Source organism: Adiantum capillus-veneris, chromosome 29 (assembly GCF_014529385.1).
Source record: "Adiantum capillus-veneris isolate H3 chromosome 29, ASM1452938v2, whole genome shotgun sequence".
NCBI lineage: Eukaryota > Viridiplantae > Streptophyta > Polypodiopsida > Polypodiales > Pteridaceae > Adiantum > Adiantum capillus-veneris.
The window spans coordinates 105,671,005-105,689,266 of record NC_140959.1 but is presented as its reverse complement, the minus strand read 5'-3'; positions in this window follow the sequence as shown (position 1 = coordinate 105,689,266).

The window sequence follows — 18,262 nt, the reverse complement described above, 5'->3', positions numbered from 1 at the left end:
AGGTATGTGTGCATACTATAGACGCTTCATAGAAAAGTTCTCACAAATTGCGGGACCATTACATGACCTCACAAAGAAAAATGTTAGGTATACGTGGTCTGCTAAGGAGAACAATGCTTTCGAAAAGCTTAAAGAAAAGCTTATCTCTCAACCTGTGCTTACACTACCGGATCTCTCAAAACCATTTGAGGTCCAATGTGATGCTTGTGGTGATTGCCTTGGGGCTGTTTTGCTCCAAGAAGGGCACGCCATAGGCTATGAGAGTCGAAGGCTCGACCCTGTTGAGCAAGCTCTAGGCATATACGAAAAAGAACTCCTTGCAGTTCTACATGCCTTAGACTCATGGAAGCACTATTTATTGGGGACTCCTTTCATTCTGCGAACGGATCACCAAAGTCTTAAGTACTTCATGACGCAGACCAAGCTCTCCGACAAACAAATGAGGTGGGCAAATTTCCTTTCGCAATTTCATTTTCATATTGCTCACATTGCTGGCAAGCATAATCAAGTAGCCGATGCACTCTCAAGACGACCGAGAGTGAATGCGGTTTCCATAGCAACTCACAATGATCTATCTTCAATGATAGATGAGTATGCTATTGATCCCGATTTTAGAGATGTGATTTCAGCCCTTGCATTAGGGAAGAAAGAAGAACCATTTACTTTACAAGATGGTTATCTTCTCTATGGCAATAGACTATGCGTTACTAACTCACTACGTGAGAAAGTAATGTATGAATCTCATGCTCCCCCATATGCGGGGCATAGAGGGATTCAGTCTACCCTAAAGGGAATTGAAACATATTTCTATTGGCCTACCATGAAAGTGAACATACATGAGTATGTTTCCAAATGTGTGGTATGTCAAAAGACAAAATTTGATAGAGGGAAGCAACTTGGATTGCTTCAACCCTTGCCAATCCCTAATTCACCGTGGGAGAGCATATCCATGGATTTTATCTTTGGATTGCCTAAGTCTATCCATGGGAATACGGAATATGGACGATAGTAGACAGGTTTAGTAAACAAGCTCATTTTATACCTGTCAAAAAGACTATCAAAGCCCATCAAATGGCAACCCTCTTCATTTCACAAATTTTTAAGTACCATGGCTTGCCAATGTCCATAGTGTCGGATAGAGATCCTAGAATGACCAGTAATTTCTGGAAGGGTCTCTTTGAGAATTTAGGAACAAGGCTAAACTTCTCTTCGGCCTATCACCCACAAACTGATGGCCAAAGTGAAATAGCTAACCTAACTATTCTCGATCTACTAAAAGCCTATGTAACGGAAGTAGATCAAAGATCCCAATGGGAGAAGTACTTACCCTTAGTAGAGTATGCTTACAATAACACTGTACATACTTCTACAGGAAAAGCACCTTTCGAGGTAATTGAGGGAAGATCAAAAAGTCCCTTGCTACTTAAGGTACATGGGAAGATCTTCGCTGCAGATGAGTATAGCCGAGACCTACAAGAATCTTTCCAAAAGATTAAGGATGCTATCTCTATCTCACAGCAAAGGCAAAAGGCTGCTGCTGACAAGCACAGAAGAGCCCAAGCCTTTAAAGAAAACGATTGGGTCTTGTTAAAGTTTCCCAAGGCTCGATTAAGGCACACGACGGGCAAGAATCCTACGGGCCACCAAAAGTACTATGCTAAACTAGCAAAAAGGTACTATGGTCCCTTCCAGATTCTTAGGCCAATCAATGAGATGGCCTATCAACTTAAGTTGCCCAATCATTGGCTCATACACAATGCTTTTCATGTGAGCCTTTTAAAACCTTACAAAGGAGAGCCACCTCAAGAACCAACTATTGAAGACCCACCGGAGATCGAGGACCACGAGGAGGTGCTGCAGCCCGAGTCCATTCTCCGACATGAAGACAAGGTATTAAGAGGCGGTAAGACTATCAGACGATATCTTATTAAGTTTAAGAATTATCCTTTTGAAGATGCTAGATGGATGCAAGGCATACAATTAAAGGATAACCTAAACCTTGTCAATGCTTACAATGCTTCCCAAGAGTAAGCAAATGTACAAAATGTTAAAAATGAACACAAATTTTTGTCTTATAAGACTCTCTTTTTCTTGATTTGTGCACAAAAATGAAGTAGTATGCATGCTTAGATCAAGTTTGTGGGGACGACGTCTCCCAAACACCAAGTAGAGCTTGTCACTCTACTATGGAAGACTGATAGGACTAATGTGCAGACATGCTTGCGGCAGCCTCAGGCTCTCAAGCGCCAAATGGACTAGTCATCCATTATGGAATGATGTCGTAGGGTAACATAGGGATCCTCTACCCGCTAAGAAAAGGACTCATGCATATGCTTTATCTTCTCTATACCATAGTCGAGGATGACTATGATTTCAAGAGAGAGGTAATGTCATAATAATCAATATCTAATTCTCCTAAATGATTTTCTCATATTAAACTGATCATTTAATGTGGGGAAGTGCCAAGGGAGAAAAAGCTAGAATATTGGTTAAGTTAGCAGACCGGCCACAGTAGGGATCCAAAGGAGGGAAAATAGGGATCCAAAGGGGGGGCCATCTGCAAAAGAGCCATGTGAAACAACGGGCTAAAAAGACCCTAAGGTTCAGCCCATTAAGACTTCCAAAATGCTAAGGTTCCAAAATTCAAAGGTTGTGTCCAAAGGTCAACCTTAGGGAAAATTGGATGCTTAGTGTGTGTGCCCAAAAAGTCTTTCTGCATCCCTACATGGGAGGGGGCGAGCCCCAAAGCTAGGGGATGAGAGAGAAAACCACACACACACACACACAGGCTCCCTTTACACAAAGGGAATGAGGGACACATGTCAGCTCCCTAGGCCAGATGCCCACAAGGTGTGCCCAATTCCTATTGGAAGACCCTTGAAGTGGACCAATGAGAATTAAGCTAGAGTAAATCTAGTTTAATTAATTTAAAAACATTTAATAAAAGAAACCAATAAGAATTAAGTGTCCTAGAAGACTATTGGGCAGTCTCCCAAGGGGTCCAATGAGCATTCAGGAGCCCCATGGCTTGCCTGATTCCTATTGGCCAGGAGGCAAAGGGGTCCAATGAGAGTTTAGTTTAATTATTTAATTACCTAAAGCTCTCACAAAAGGGGAAAGGGGGACACATGTCAGAAGGCTATCACTTATGCTGCTTAATCCCTATTGGCTTGACCTGGGGAGGTCCAATGAGGCAAAAGCCAGCCTAACTTAGCAGCTAGGGCTCGCCCAAGAGAGAGAGGGGGCTGATTTTTGCTTGGCATTTTTGACACACACACACTTTCACACTTGACCATGTGTGAAGGAAAAACACTCTATCTCCTCCCAAGCTTTAATGGAGAGCTCATCACCTACTCCAAGCTTGTGAGATAGAAGCCTACATCAACACTCTCTTGGCATGTGGATGCAAATCCAACCAAGAGCCAAGCTTCAATGCATGCTCATCTTCTCTACCAAGCTAATTACTAAGCTAAGCTATGCTAATATGAGTGATTATGTGAGGAGATGTACTTCTTTCTCGTAAGATACTTCTTTTTCCTCTCAATCTACTCTCATACCCTGCTAGCTCTCACCATCTTCGAAGGTGTGTGAGGTCTTGGGTCTGAGAACGGGGATAATTCAAGTTGTGTTTGAGTAAGTGTTTTGCTTGGTGTATGAAGCTTCCCTCTTCATTGCACTAGCTAGTCTTGAAGGAACACAAAGAATTGTATTGTACAATGTCTCTCTTGATGGGAGAAACCATAATACAAAGCCTTTTGGAGGGGGGACCGGCTCCATGCAAATCCGGTCCTCAACTGTTGTCAATAGTTTAATTGCTCTCTCTTTTGAAAGTATTGTCGATGCTATCTAACTAGGTGTTATGCTTTTTGTTGCTCTCTCCGCCCAAGCACTCTTGTAATTATCATTAGGAATCTATTCTAATGAAATGCCCACTATGTTCATGCTAATTTCCGCTACAAATAAGATTTTAGGCCATTAAATGTTACACTTTCACACACTATTTTGTGCACAATGCACACACTAATGCATGCACAATCACACACTAATGCAAGCATTAGAATCTGCTTGTAATGCATGCACGCACTAATGCGGGCATTAGTGTGTGATTGCGCACAAAATAGTGTGTGAAAGCACAGTAATTTATGCACAATCACACACTAATGCAAGAATGAGTGTGTATATAATGCATGCACAGACTAATGCTTGCATTAGTGTGTGCTTGTAACACATGCACGCACTAATGCGGGTATTAGTGTTTTATTGTGCACAAAATAGTGTGTGAAAACACATTAATTTTTGCACAATCACACACTAATGCAAGCATTAGTGTGTGTGTATAATGCATGTACACACTAATGCGGGCATTACTGTGTGTGCATAATGCATGCATACACTAGTTTGTGCACAATCACACACTAATGCAAGCATTAGTGTGTGTGCATAATACATGCACACACTAATGCTCCCATTAGGGTGTGCTTGTGCATGCATTAGTGTGTAAACACACTAATGCATGCACAAGCACACACTAATGCAAGCATTAGAATCTGCTTGTAACGCATGCACACACTAATGCAAGCATGAGTGGGTGTATAATGCATGCACAGACTAATGCTTGCATTAGTGTGTACTTGAGCACAAATTAGTCAGTGAAAACACACTAATCCTTGGATTAGTGTGTGCTTGTAATGCATGCACACACTAATGCGGGCATTAGTGCGTGATTGTGCACAAAATAGTGTGTGAAAACACATTAATTTGTGCACAATCACACACTAATGCAAGAATTAGTGTGTGTGTATAATGCATGCACACACTAATGCTCACATTAGGGTGTGCTTGTGCATGCATTAGTGTGTAAACACGCTAATGCAACCACAAGCACACACTAATGCAAGCATTAGCATGTGCTTGTAATGTATGCACGCACTAATGCAATCATGAGTTTGTGTATAATGCATGCACAGACTAATGCTTGCATTAGTGTGTGCTTGGGCACAAATTAGTCTGTGAAAGCACACTAATACTTGCATTAGTGTGTGCTTGTAACGCATGCACGCACTAATGCGGGCATTAGTGTGTGATTGTGCACAAAATATTCTATGAAAACACATTAGTTTGTGCACAATCACATAGTAATTCTTGCATTAGTGTGTGTATAATGCATGCACACACTAATGCTCACTTTAGGGTGTGCTTGTGCATGCATTAGTGTGTAAACAGACTAATGCATGCACAAGCACACACTAATGCAAGCATAAGTGTGTGCTTGTAATGCATGCCCGCAGTAATTCGGGCATTAGTGTGTGATTGTGCACAAAACAGTGTGTGAAAACACACTAATTTGTGCACAATCACACACTAATGCAAGCATGAGTATGTATATAATGCATGCACAGAATAATGCTTGCATTAGTGTGTGCTTGGGCACAAATTAGTCTGTGAAAACACATTAATTCTTGCATTAGTGTGTGCTTGTAATGCATGCACGTACTAATGCGGGCATTAGTGTGTTATTGTGCACAAAATATATAGTGTGTGAAAACACAATTATTTTTGCACAATCACACACTAATGCAAGCATGAGTGTGTGTGTGTATAATGCATGCACACACTAGTGCTAACATTCGGCTATTCTTGTGCACACATTAATGCTTGCATTAGTGTGTAAACACACTAATGCATGCACAAGCACACACTAATGCAAGCATTAATGTGTGCTTGTAACGCATGCACGCACTAATGCGGGCATTAGTGTGTGATTGTGCACAAAATAGTGCGTGAAAAACACACTTATTTGTGCACAATCACACACTAATGCAAGCATGAGTGGGTGTATAATGCATGCACAGACTAATCCTTTCATTAGTGTGTACTTGAGCACAAATTAGTCAGTGAAAACACACTAATGCTTGCATTAGTGTGTGCTTGTATTGCATGCACACACTAATGCGGGCATTATTGTGTGATTGTGAACAAAATAGTCTGTGAAAACACATCAATTTGTGCACAATCACATACTAATGCAAGCATTAGTGTGTGTGCATAATGCATGCACACACTAATGCAAGCATTAACATGTGCTTGTGATGCATGCACGTACTAATGCAGGCATTAGTGTGTGATTGCACAATGACACACTAATGCAAGCATGAGTGTGTGTATAATGCATGCACAGACTAATGCTTGCATTAGTGTGTGTTTGTGCACAAATTAGTCTTCGAAAACACACTAATGCTTGCATTAGTGTGTGCTTGGGCACAAATTAGTCTGTGAAAACACACTAATGCTTGCATTAGTGTGTGCTTGTAACGCATGCACGCACTTATGCGGGCAATAGTGTGTAATTGTGCACAAAATAGTGTGTGAAAACACATTATTTTTTGCACAATCACACACTAATGCAAGCATTAGTCTGTAAACAAATGCATTTTTGCACAATCACACACTATTGCTTGCATTGGGGTGTTCTTGTGCACACACTAATGCTTGCATTAGTCTGTAAACACACTAATGCATGCACAAGCACACACTAATGCACAGACTAATGCGGGCATTAGTGTCTGATCGTGCACAAAATAGTGTGTGAAAACACATTAATTTGTGCACAATCACACACTAATGCAAGCATTAGTGTGTTTGCATAATGCATGCACATACTAATGCTCACATTAGGGTGTGCTTGTGCACGCATTAGTGTGTAAACACACTAATGCATGCACAAGCACACACTAATGCAAGCATTAGCATGTGCTTGTAATGCATGCACGCACTAATGCGGGCATTAGTGTGTGATTGCGCACAAAATGGTGAGTGAAAACACACTAATTTGTGCACAATCACACACTAATGCAAGCATGAGTGTGTGTATAATTCATGCAGAGACTAATGCTTGCATTAGTGTGTGCTTGGGTACAAATTAGTCTGTGAAAACACACTAATGCTTGCATTAGTGTGTGCTTGTAACGCATGCGCACACTAATGCGGGCATAACTGTGTTATTGTGCACAAAAAAGTGTGTGAAAACACATTAATTTTTGCACAATGACACACCAATGCTTGCATTAGTGTGTGTGTATAATTCATGTGTGATTGTAACGCATGCACGCACTAATGCGGACATGAGTGTGTGATTGTGCACAAAATAGTGTGTGAAAACACAATAATTTGTGCTTAGTCACACACTAATGCAAGCATGAGTGGGTACATAATGCTTGAATTACTGTGTGCTTCAGCACAAATTAATCATTGAAAAGACACTAATGCTTGCATTAGTGTGTGCTTGTAACGCATGCACATAGTCATGCGGGCATTAGTGTGTGATTGTGCACAAAATAGTGTGTGAAAACACAATAGTTTGTGCACAATCACACACTAATGCAAGCATTAGTGTGTGTATAAAGAACACTAATTTTAGATCCAAAGTATCTACATTTTGTGATAACTCTTTCTTTTCACACTCTTAGAAAAAACTAATCGTAAAATAGCAAATTTGCATAACTGACAACACATCTACAATGAATTTATTTTTATGCTCTTATTTCTAGAGATACCTACTTTATTAGCTACATTAGTCTTTGTTGTTCCATGTTGGTGGCGCCTAGAAGTAATACTTGGAGAAACATTATGCCTTTAAGCTCTAGATCAGAAGTCTCATTTTGTATTGCACAATGATCACTTGCATTGGATGATTTCCTTGTCTAAGTTTTGCATTAGTGTGCCTCAGACATACAATTCTTTTGTAGATATCTCTATGACTTGTAAGATAATCCAAATATGCTGTTTATGGTCCTCAGGCCATAGGTTAGATTATTGGTGAGGTCTCAAACATATAAATAAAATATATGGCTTCAAGCACATATGCACTTTATTTGTATGTGTCACCCTATGGCCAAGCCATGTTGTCTTAGGGCACACAAGATGCCCTCTATAAACACTAGTAAGAAACCATATATTGCTTTATGTTGGGCACAATATGCCCGAGGGCCACAAGGTCTTCATCTTAGTGCTAGGTAAGAAACCCTTAAGCTACATGTTGTCACTCTATGGCCACTTTGGGCCAAAGGGTGCCCTCTTGCTAGTAACAAATCACTCTAATGCTCAAGTGTTTGCACTGTATAGAATGAATATTAGTATCTATTCAGCTAACAGGTGGTAAAAGCATCAACAGATAAATGGATTAGCATAAGAATATAAACATTTATGTTTATTTGATTATTCAAGTGCTCTTTTTAGCTTTGGCCAATTATGTCCACCGCCAGTTTGTATTCATTTTTGCATTCAAGAAATCTATAAATACAATACGTGCAAAGTAAAATGCTCACGTCTTGCATCGGGGGGAGATTTGCACTCAGTGTCTAGTTGCTTTCTCATCTCTCTCTGCGGGCTTTCTCTCTCGCCACCGTCATTGTTCACCTACTCTGAGTTGTGTACCACTCAAATTTTTCTCTTTCTTCTTGTTAATTTGGACGCTGCTCTGCTGTTCTTAGGGTGTGCTTGTGCATGCATTAGTGTGTAAACACACTTAATGCTGCACAAGCACACACTAATGCAAGCATAGATGTGTGCTTGTAATGCATGCACGCACTAATGCGGGCATTAGTGTGTGATCGTGCACAAAATAGTGTGTGAAAACACACTAATTTGTGCACAACCACTCACTAATGCAAGCATGAGTGTGTGTCTAACGCATGCACACACTAATGCTTGCATTAGTGTGTGCTTGGGTACAAATTAGTCTGTGAAAACACACTAATGCTTGCATTAGTGTGTGCTTGTAATGCGCGCACACACTAATGCGGGCATTAGTGTGTGATTGTGCACAAAATAGTGTGTGAAAACACATTAATTTTTGCACAATCACACACTAATGCAAGCATTAGTGTGTGTGTATAATGTATGCACACAATGACGGGAGCAAAGTGAACCCCGAACCCCGACGGCCTCTAAAATACCGGGGACCGAATGGCGCGCTTCGAGCTTGTCATGGTAAAGCAAACATGGGGCACCACCTAGCTTCAGCGGCTAGGATGCAAACAACACACCACCATAACAATGTTTTCATCCAAGAGAGATGGATGCTTGGGAGTAATGATGAAGAGGAAAGGGAATGAGATCAAGTGAAATAGAGAGGGTGAGGGAGGGGTATAGCGGCTTAGTACTTAGGCACCACAAAAGGATGGCGAATCCGCACACCCTTCACACATACACAAGCTCACTCCAAACACAAGACTAGGTGGCGATTCCGTACACCTCACATGGGCAAAACATTGCAAGAAAACATACTCACAAAACCTCAAGCTTTATTTAGAGAATAAGGCGATGAAATGGGGAGCATAGGGTAGGCGAATGAGAAGGGAGAGCGTGGTAGAGCACATGCCGGATAGGTGGGAGTTGATGGCGAAGACTCGCACGAGGGTTATGGCCATCATCCTTCATTTAGTTTCCCTTCATCTTCCATAGCCCAAGGGTGTAGAGGGCATGCAAAACGAGCATGGTGATTGCGGTGATGGTGATGGTGTGGGTGTGTGTGTGTGTGCACTAGGCACACACAGTGCATAGTGTACTCTTTGGTGATGGTGTGTGTTTTTAGTGTGATGGTGACCCCTCTTTATAAAGGGGAGGAGGGGGGAGAAATTCTAGAATTTAGAAATGAAGAAATCATTATATACATAGGCCATGTGACTGTGGGCCCCACTTTTCTGGCTGTGTGTATATGTGCCAGAACAACAGTCTCATGAGAGAGAGACTAAGAGCGAGAGATATGGGTTGATGAAAAAAAGTGAGAGGTGACATGGAGAATAAATTAATTACAAGAGGGGAGAGAGGGGAGTGTGTTGAGAGGTGTATCTGTGTGCAGATGTGTGTGAACACAAGAAAAATTAGGTAACCACCGGGTGGGGATGGGTCTGTGGGCACCTTTTTCAGTGAAACTGAGTGTGTGTGAGTGTGGGGGAGGTTCTTTAGCTACAAGACAAGAGACATGGCGCCCTTTAGAGAGAGAGGGGGGTATTTGGGTCATGGGATATGATAGGAGAGAGAAAGAGGGGGTGGGGTATACTATTTTGGAAGATAGGGTAAGTTGCATGTGAGTTATGGTGCATTATTGGTGAGTTATAATGCATTATTGGTGAGAGGTGGGGTAGCTTGAGGGGAGAGAGAAAGGAGAAAGAACAAGGGGAAGAGAGAGGGGGTTAACCTTTTGAGTGGAGGAGAGGAAAAGGGACACCCGGCGGGGCAACAGTGAAGAAAAAGGAGGCAAGGTGGGGATGGGCTACCCCGCAGGCATGAGGTGGCCTATTTTACCTTCTTATATATTTACATAATCATACTTTATTTTTTTTCTTACTTTTTCCAATGCATTTTATCACTCCCTCCCTAAGAGGGGGTTTTCATGGGGTGGGGACGAGAGAAGAGGGGTATGGGAGCTTGGCTTGTGAAAAGCCCCCATCATTAGCCCTCTCCTTTTGGCTAGAGGCATTCATGTCTCTAGCTCATCTGTTTGATCATTATCGTCGGAGGTGGCGGCTGATGGTGTGTCCTCATCTGGAATGTCAATTGGTGGAGCCTGGTCAAATCGAAGAAAGTAAGGTTTAAGTCACCAACCATTTACCCTGGTTTTATGAAGTTTTCCATCAGCCTCCATAAGCTGGAAGCTTCCATTGGCATACTTTTTCCTGACGATGAAAGGACCTTCCCATCAGAGTAGGAGTTGCTTATCCTTGCGCGTGTCGAAGCGATTGTCATAGCGGAGCACCAACATTCCTTTCTTCAATTCTTTTTTCCTGAGATGTTCGTTAAAGCTAAGCCGTCTATGCTCTGCTTGTGCTGCATAATAATTTATTTCTTCTTCTCTGTCCAGCTGCAGTCTTTCCAAGTTGATGAGGTGATCTCTCAAATGCATGTTGGGCTGTTGAAGCTGGCTTGCCATTACTCTGAGACTTTGTAGTTGCACTTCAATGGGCAAGATTGCTTCCTTACCAAATACTAGATGATACGGTGTGAATCCCAAGGATGTACGAAATGAAGTTCTGTAGGCCCATAAAGCTGGTAGTAGATACTTATCCCAGTCTCCAGGATGATTGTTTACCTGCTTGGTAATAATTTTAGAAACCACTCCATTTACCTTTTCAACTAGGCCATTGCATTGAGGGTAATATGGTGAAGAGTGTCTCCTTGTAATGCCCAGTTTCTGCATTAATTCTCCTACCAAGTCTGCTCTGAAACCTGGCCCTCTATCAGAGATGATCTCTAAAGGTGTGCCAAACCTACAGTATATGTGCTCGTAGATAAATTTAGCTACCTCTACCGCTGTGATTCTAGTGGTGGCTGTAGCCTGTGCCCATCTAGTCATGTAGTCAACCTTCATGATAATGTAGAATTTTCCTGAGTTGGCCCTAGGTAATGGCCCAATGGCATCGATACCCCATTTTTCAAATGGGCCATATGAGAGAATAGGTGTCTGTGGTTCAGGCATAAGTGACCTAGTGCCGGCCTTTTGACACAACTTACACGTTTTGCACCAATGGGATACATCACGGTTGAGGCTAGGCCATATGAAGCCTGCCTGCAAGATTTTCCTACTTGTTATGTCTAGGGCAAAGTTACCACCATAAACCCCGTCGTGACAGCTAGCAATTACTCCCGTGATTTCGTGAGAGAGAGGGACCTTCCTGAGTATTTGGTCCTTACCCTTACAGTACAAACCATCATTGATGAGTCGATACCTTGTGGCCTTCCGCGTCAGCCATTGCTTCTGTCCCTTTGTTAAATCTGATGGGCATTCCCCTGTTTCCAAAAAATGCATGATGTCAGGCAAGGCATCACTGCCTTGAAATAGAGGGAGCTTTAGTTTTATTGCTCCAACCACCACTTCCTGTAGTCTTTCACTTGCTAGGGCATCTGCTTCTTGGTTTTGAGCCCTTGGGATATGGTGTATTTGAACTTCTTCAAACTTACCCAACAAGGTTTTTACACCACTTAAGTGAGTCCTTAAACTAGGATTCTTGCATGTCCATGCTCCATTTACTTGCCTTACCAGAAGTAGAGCATCCCCAAATACATTAAGGCGTTGTACACCTTGCGAGACGCACCATTGTAGACTCTTGGTTAGTGTTGCATACTCAGCTTCATTGTTAGAATGTGAATCTAACAATTGGCCCAACGAAAATACCTTTGTCCCTTTGTCGTCAAAGACCACTATGCCTGCAGCTGCTTTGTTGGACGCTCGCTTGTAGGCTCCATCAAAGTAGAGAGAGTATGCTCCTTCTACCATCGGTGGTACTGGAGGTAATAGGACTTCTCCTTCCTTAGATTGCTTCTCCTTCCTTTCAAAGACTTGGTAGGTCATGAGTCCCCCCACACTTGCCCTTGTCGTGCTTTCTACCTTTACCGTGTAGTCAAACTCTTGCAGACGAACTAGCCATTTAGTAATTCTAGCAGACACATCCATGTGTTGTACAACATAGGAAAATATTTCATCCGTGGTTAGAATCACAAATTGCTTAGGCAGCAAATATGACCTAAACTTTGTAGTTGCAAATGTAAGAGCTAGGACTAAGTGTTCCACATGGGTGAAACCTTTCTCTCCTGTTGTCATCATTCGACTAGAGAAGTAGATTGGCCTCATGAAATATGTCGTCGTATCCTTTTGGAGTAGCACAGCCCCCAATGAGTCATCACCAACACTTGAGGTGACATAGAATTTTTCATCCCACTTAGGTGGTGAGATAGTTGGCAGAGTGGCTAAGACCTCCTTGTTGTAGTGATGTTCACTTTCCTCATCCCAAGTGAAAGTTGATCTTTGAGTGAGTTGTTGCAGTGGTAGAACAAGTTGTGATAGTAGATGTATGAATCTACTTAAGTACCTCACCTTCTGTAGAAAAGAGACCAGTTGACGTGCGGTCGTTGGTGAAGGTAGGGCTATGAGTGCGGACACCTGACTTGGGTCGGCGTTGATACCTCTTGTTGAAATTTCATGGCCTAGTAGAATGACTTTACTCTCCCCAATGTGGCATTTATCCACATTTAATTGCTCGCCTAGGCTCTGAAACCTGGCCAAACCTTCAGTTACCTTTTCTAAATGTGAAATATGGGAGCTATATATACAAAAATCATCAATGAACACTCTTATGGATGTTCCAAAGAACGGTTGAAAAACATATGTGACATATCTTTGGAATGTGGCAGGTGCATTTGTGAGACCAAATGGCATAACCCTGTATGCAAAACAACCCCATGGCGTGATAAAAGTGTTTTTAAGCTGATCTTCCAAGGCTATGCGTATTTGAAAGTATCCAGAATAACCATCACAGACGGTATAGCATTCAAAACCCGCTACTTCATTCAGAATTTCATCCAAGAAAGGGAGAGGAAAGTGGTCTCTCTTTGTAGATGCATTTAGTGGTTTGTAGTCAACACAGACCCTCCACTTACCATTCTTTTTAGGCGTCACCACTACGGGTGACACCCATTTTGAGTTTTCTACAGGATAGATGAATCCCGCCTCCAACAGTTTCCTTACCTCGGCCAAGAGTGCCTTTTCTTGTATAACCCCCAGTCGTCGTATCTTTTGCACAACTGGTTTTACCCCTTCCTTCAGCTTAATATGATGTTCCACCACTGTAATGCCTGTGATTCTTTCATAGTTGTCAATAAACAGGTTAGGAAATCCCATCAACATTTGCAAAAAACTATCTTTCTCCTCAAGTGTTAATTCCGTAGACAACATACCCTTCAACCTACTTCCTCCTAGGCCAGGTGATTTGCTCTCCTCTTCATTGGGTTGCCCTTTTGGTGATGGATCACCAGTTGTTCTTACGCTTTGTGGATCCTTCATAATGATACCCATCACATCAATGGAACTGTCACTTTCGTCGGTGGATGTGGTCTCCTCCTCAGAACTGAAAGATTCACTAGTGGTTTCATCTGCCGATGTTTCCAGACTCATTTGCTTCTGCTTGCTAATCCTCATGTCGTAGTAGATTGTCTCCCCTTTCTTACCGGTCATGCGTAGAAGGCCAGTACCCCAGTCTTGTTTTGCTTTCATGGCCATCAACCATGGACTTCCCAAAATTAGTGGATAGCCCTTCCCTTTAGTAGGCATTACAAAAACATCTACCTCTACCTCAGTGTTGAAAGCTTTGATTTTCACGGCACTTACCACACCCACACACTTTACTTTTGCGTTGTTTGCCATCTTTGCCTTGCATGGAAAAGGCCTGTCAACCTCGAGCCCTAATTGAAGCATCATAGCTTCGCTCATTACACAGATTTGTGCACCTCCATCAATGTAGGTGTTTCCAACCCTCTTTCCTTTTATGTTTACGTCAACAATTGGAAGGATGTCATCCATGTTGCATCCCGAAATTGCTCCGGCTACCTTTGTTTTGGAGCGTCTTGAACTTACCATTTTAGACCATTGTCGCCTTACTTTAGGTACAAGATGTAGTAGTTGTGGCCATGTAATCTTCGGTCCTTGCTCTGCCACATCCAATGTTAGATCATAGGGCTTAGAACTTTCCCCTAGCTGGAAGTCGGTGATGCCCAATTTCCGTCGTGGCCTGGATGGCCTCTTGCTAGTTTCTCCTCTCATGCTTCTCTCATCATCTGATTGTGTAGCCTTCTCCCTCTTAGCTCTTTTCACAGTCATGGCCTCAAGTGGTTCTAAAAAGGTTACCTTCTCTTTACCCTTGTCCCTCTCCTTTGCTCTGGGTGGATCCACTACTACGGCTTTTCCTTTCTCTTCTAGCCTTATGATGTTTAAAGGGCAATCAGGTGGTGGGGCTGGTGGAAGAGGTGGAATGGATGCTTGTAGTGGTGTCTGGGGTGGACGTAGAATTTGTGTTGGTGCTCGGGGTGGGGGTGTTCTTTCTCTAGGGGGTGACAATTGGTTCCTCCTACCTCCTCTATTATAGTTTTGTCGTGGTTTGGGACAGTAGTACATACCGTGACCGTCTTCTCCGCAGTAGTAGCAATGATACTCCTTGTTTTGTCGTCGTGCTCTTCCAGGGTCTTGATCTCTTTCTTGACTCCTCCCTTGTTGTATTAAGTGGACAGACAAATTCTGCAGTTGGTCAGTAATATGGGCCAACATATCTTGTTGGTCATCTCTTACCCCAAGAGCCGGTCGTGGTGGTGGAATGGTGGTTGTCGTAGTTGTTGGTCGACGTGATGTTGTTGTTTCTGTTGACTCAGTTTCTTTGGCTTTCATTCGCAGCTTCTTGTCCTTAAGGCGAGTAATCTCAACGGCTAACTCGTACGTAGCCGGGAATCTACCTTTCGCCTTCTCCTTGAGAAGCGGCCATAAGCCATGCGTGAACCGATATTTTTTTAGGAAATCGGGTGCAACTTCCCCCCTTGCCAGTGACTCAACCCACCGTTCCCACAAATCCACAAATTTGGACTCATAGTTGGCATATTCTAAAAGACCCTCCTGCTTCAAGTCTCTCAACTTGTCCCACAACTTTTTTGAAGTGGTACCTCCCCCAAAGAGCCTCTTAAAAGTGGTTTTTAAGAGTTCCCAGTCATCCTTGGTTGCTTGTGGAAGTGCATTGTACCATGATCTAGCTTCTAGCTTCATGAGATGCTTAAAGATTCTAACCCAGGATTCATCCGTATCTTTGTTGCTCACTACACATGCTACTTCAAAGTCATCTAAGAAGTCTGTTACCAAATCCTCCCCCTTCTTTCCTTTAAATGTTGGAAATGCTACACTTGCCATGATTACTAAGAGAGAGCTAGAAAGACACACTGCTTAACTTGCAAAAGTTTTTTTCTTCTTTACAAGGAGGCGTGTATACCCTCTTATACTAGGACATAGATTAAAACTTCAAACGGTACATTGCCTTGTACCAAAGGTAGGACAAATGGTTCATCTGATGCCAGAACCTCAAAAAATTGCTCCCCACCAAGCATGGTGTCAATGACGTGCTGGTAGTAGGCCTTCAAATCCAGTATTACCTTGATTGAGCATACACGTGTTGGTATGGGTGATCTGTCTTGAGGTAGGTTGTACTGATTCATGTGAAGCTTAGAGGTGCTTAGTCACTGTCCAAACTTGTGGGAGAGGGTGGTGTTCTTTCCTGAAAAAAGTTCAGTAGATCCCTAGTTTCTCTAGTGAGAGTGTGAGCCAATGATTCCGTTATCTGTGCTGCAGCATCAGGTGCGCCTTGAAAACTGACTATGATAATTACCTCAGTGACTTGAGTTACCCGATTCTCAAAGTAGAATAGTGTTGATTCTCTATTGTGTAGAGCTCCTTCCATTTTGTTGTTGTGGGTTGGTTGTAGGTTGCGGACATGGTTTCGACCTTCTCCTTCTTCTTCTTGGCACTTGGCCTATGTATATCCATTGGGTTTGGCGTGTTGGTTGACTCTCCCACTACAAATCGATTACCGTTACGCTTGGCACTCAAGCTTCGATGGAGATGCAGAGTTCGTCTAGTTGTGCTTGGAGCTCTTCTTCTTCTGTCGTCCAATTAGCAAATCCTGCTAGCCATTCATCCATTCACAATAGTTTAGGGGTTTCAGTCTTGTCAACAGAAGGGTTTCATGAAAAGATCCTCAGTGGGGGCAAAAAATGACGGGAGAAAAGCAAACCTCAAACCCCGACGGCCTCTAAAACACCGGGGACCAAACGGCGCGCCTCGAGCCTGTCATGGTAAAGCAAACAGGGGGCACCACCTAGCTTCAGCGGCTAGGACGCAAACAACACACCACCATAACAAAGTTTTCATCCAAGAGAGATGGATTCTTGGGATTAATGATGAAAAGGAAAGGGAATGAGATCAAGTGAGAGAGAGAGGGTGAGGGAGGGGTATAGCGGCTTAGTACTTAGGCACGACAAAAGGATGGCGAATCAGCACACCCTTCACACATACACAAGCTCACTCCAAACACAAGACTAGGTGGCGATTCCGCACACCTCACATGGGCAAAACATTGCAAGAAAACATACTCACAAAACCTCAAGCTTTATTTAGAGAATAAGGCGATGAAATGGGGAGCATAGGCTAGGGGAATGAGAAGGGAGAGCGTGGTAGAGCACATGGCGGATAGGTGGGAGTTGATGGCAAAGACTCGCACGAGGGTTATGGAAATCATCCTTCATTTAGATTCCCTTCATCTTCCATAGCCTAAGGGTGTAGAGGGCATGCTTAAGACGAGCATGGATATTGCGGTGATGGTGATGGTGTGGGTGTGTGTGTGTGCACTAGGCACACACAGTGCATAGTGTACTCTTTGGTGATGGTGTGTGTGTTTAGTGTCATGGTGACCCCTCTTTATATAGGGGAGGAGGGGGGAGAAATTCTAGAATTTAGAAATGAAGACATCATTATCTACATAGGCCATGTGACCGTGGGCCCCACTTGTCTGGCTGTGTGTATATGTGCTAGAACAGCAGTCTCATGAGACAGAGACTAAGAGAGAGAGAGATGGGTTGATGAAAAGAAGTGAGAGGTGACATGGAGAATTAAGTAATTACAAGAGGGGAGAGAGGGGAGTGTTTTCAGAGGTGAATCTGTGTGCCGATGTGTGTGAACACAAGAAAAATCAGGTAACCACCGGGTGGGGATGGGTCTATGGGCACCTTTTTTAGTGAAACTGAGTGTGTGTGAGTGTGGCATGGGGAGATTATTTAGCTACAAGACAAGAGACCTGGCGTCCTTTAGAGAGAGAGGGGGGTATTTGGGCCATGGGATATGATAGGAGAGAGAAAGAGGGGGTGGGGTATACTATTTTGGAAGATAGGGTAAGTTGCATGTGAGTTAGGGTGCATTATTGGTGAGTTATAATGCATTATTGGAGAGAGGTGGGGTAGCTTGAGGGGAGAGAGAAAGGAGAAAGGACAAGGGAAAGAGAGAGAGGGTTGACCTTTTGAGTGGAGGAGAGGAAAAGGGACACCCGGCGAGGCAACAGTGAAGAAAAAGGAGGCAAGGTGGGGATGGGCTACCCCGCAGGGATGAGGTGGCCTATTTTACCTTCTTATATATTTACATAATCATACTTCATTTTTTCTCTTACTTTTTCCAATGCCTTTTATCACTCCCTCCCTAAGAGGGGGTTTTCATGGGGTGGGGACGAGAGAAGAGGGGTATGGGAGCTTGGCTTGTGAAAAATCCCATCAACCCTAATGCCCGCATTAGTGTGTGCTTGTAACACATGCACGCACTAATGCGATCATTAGTGTGTGATTGTGCACAAAATAGTGTGTGAAACCACATTAATTTTCGCACAATCACACACTAATGCAAGCATTAGTG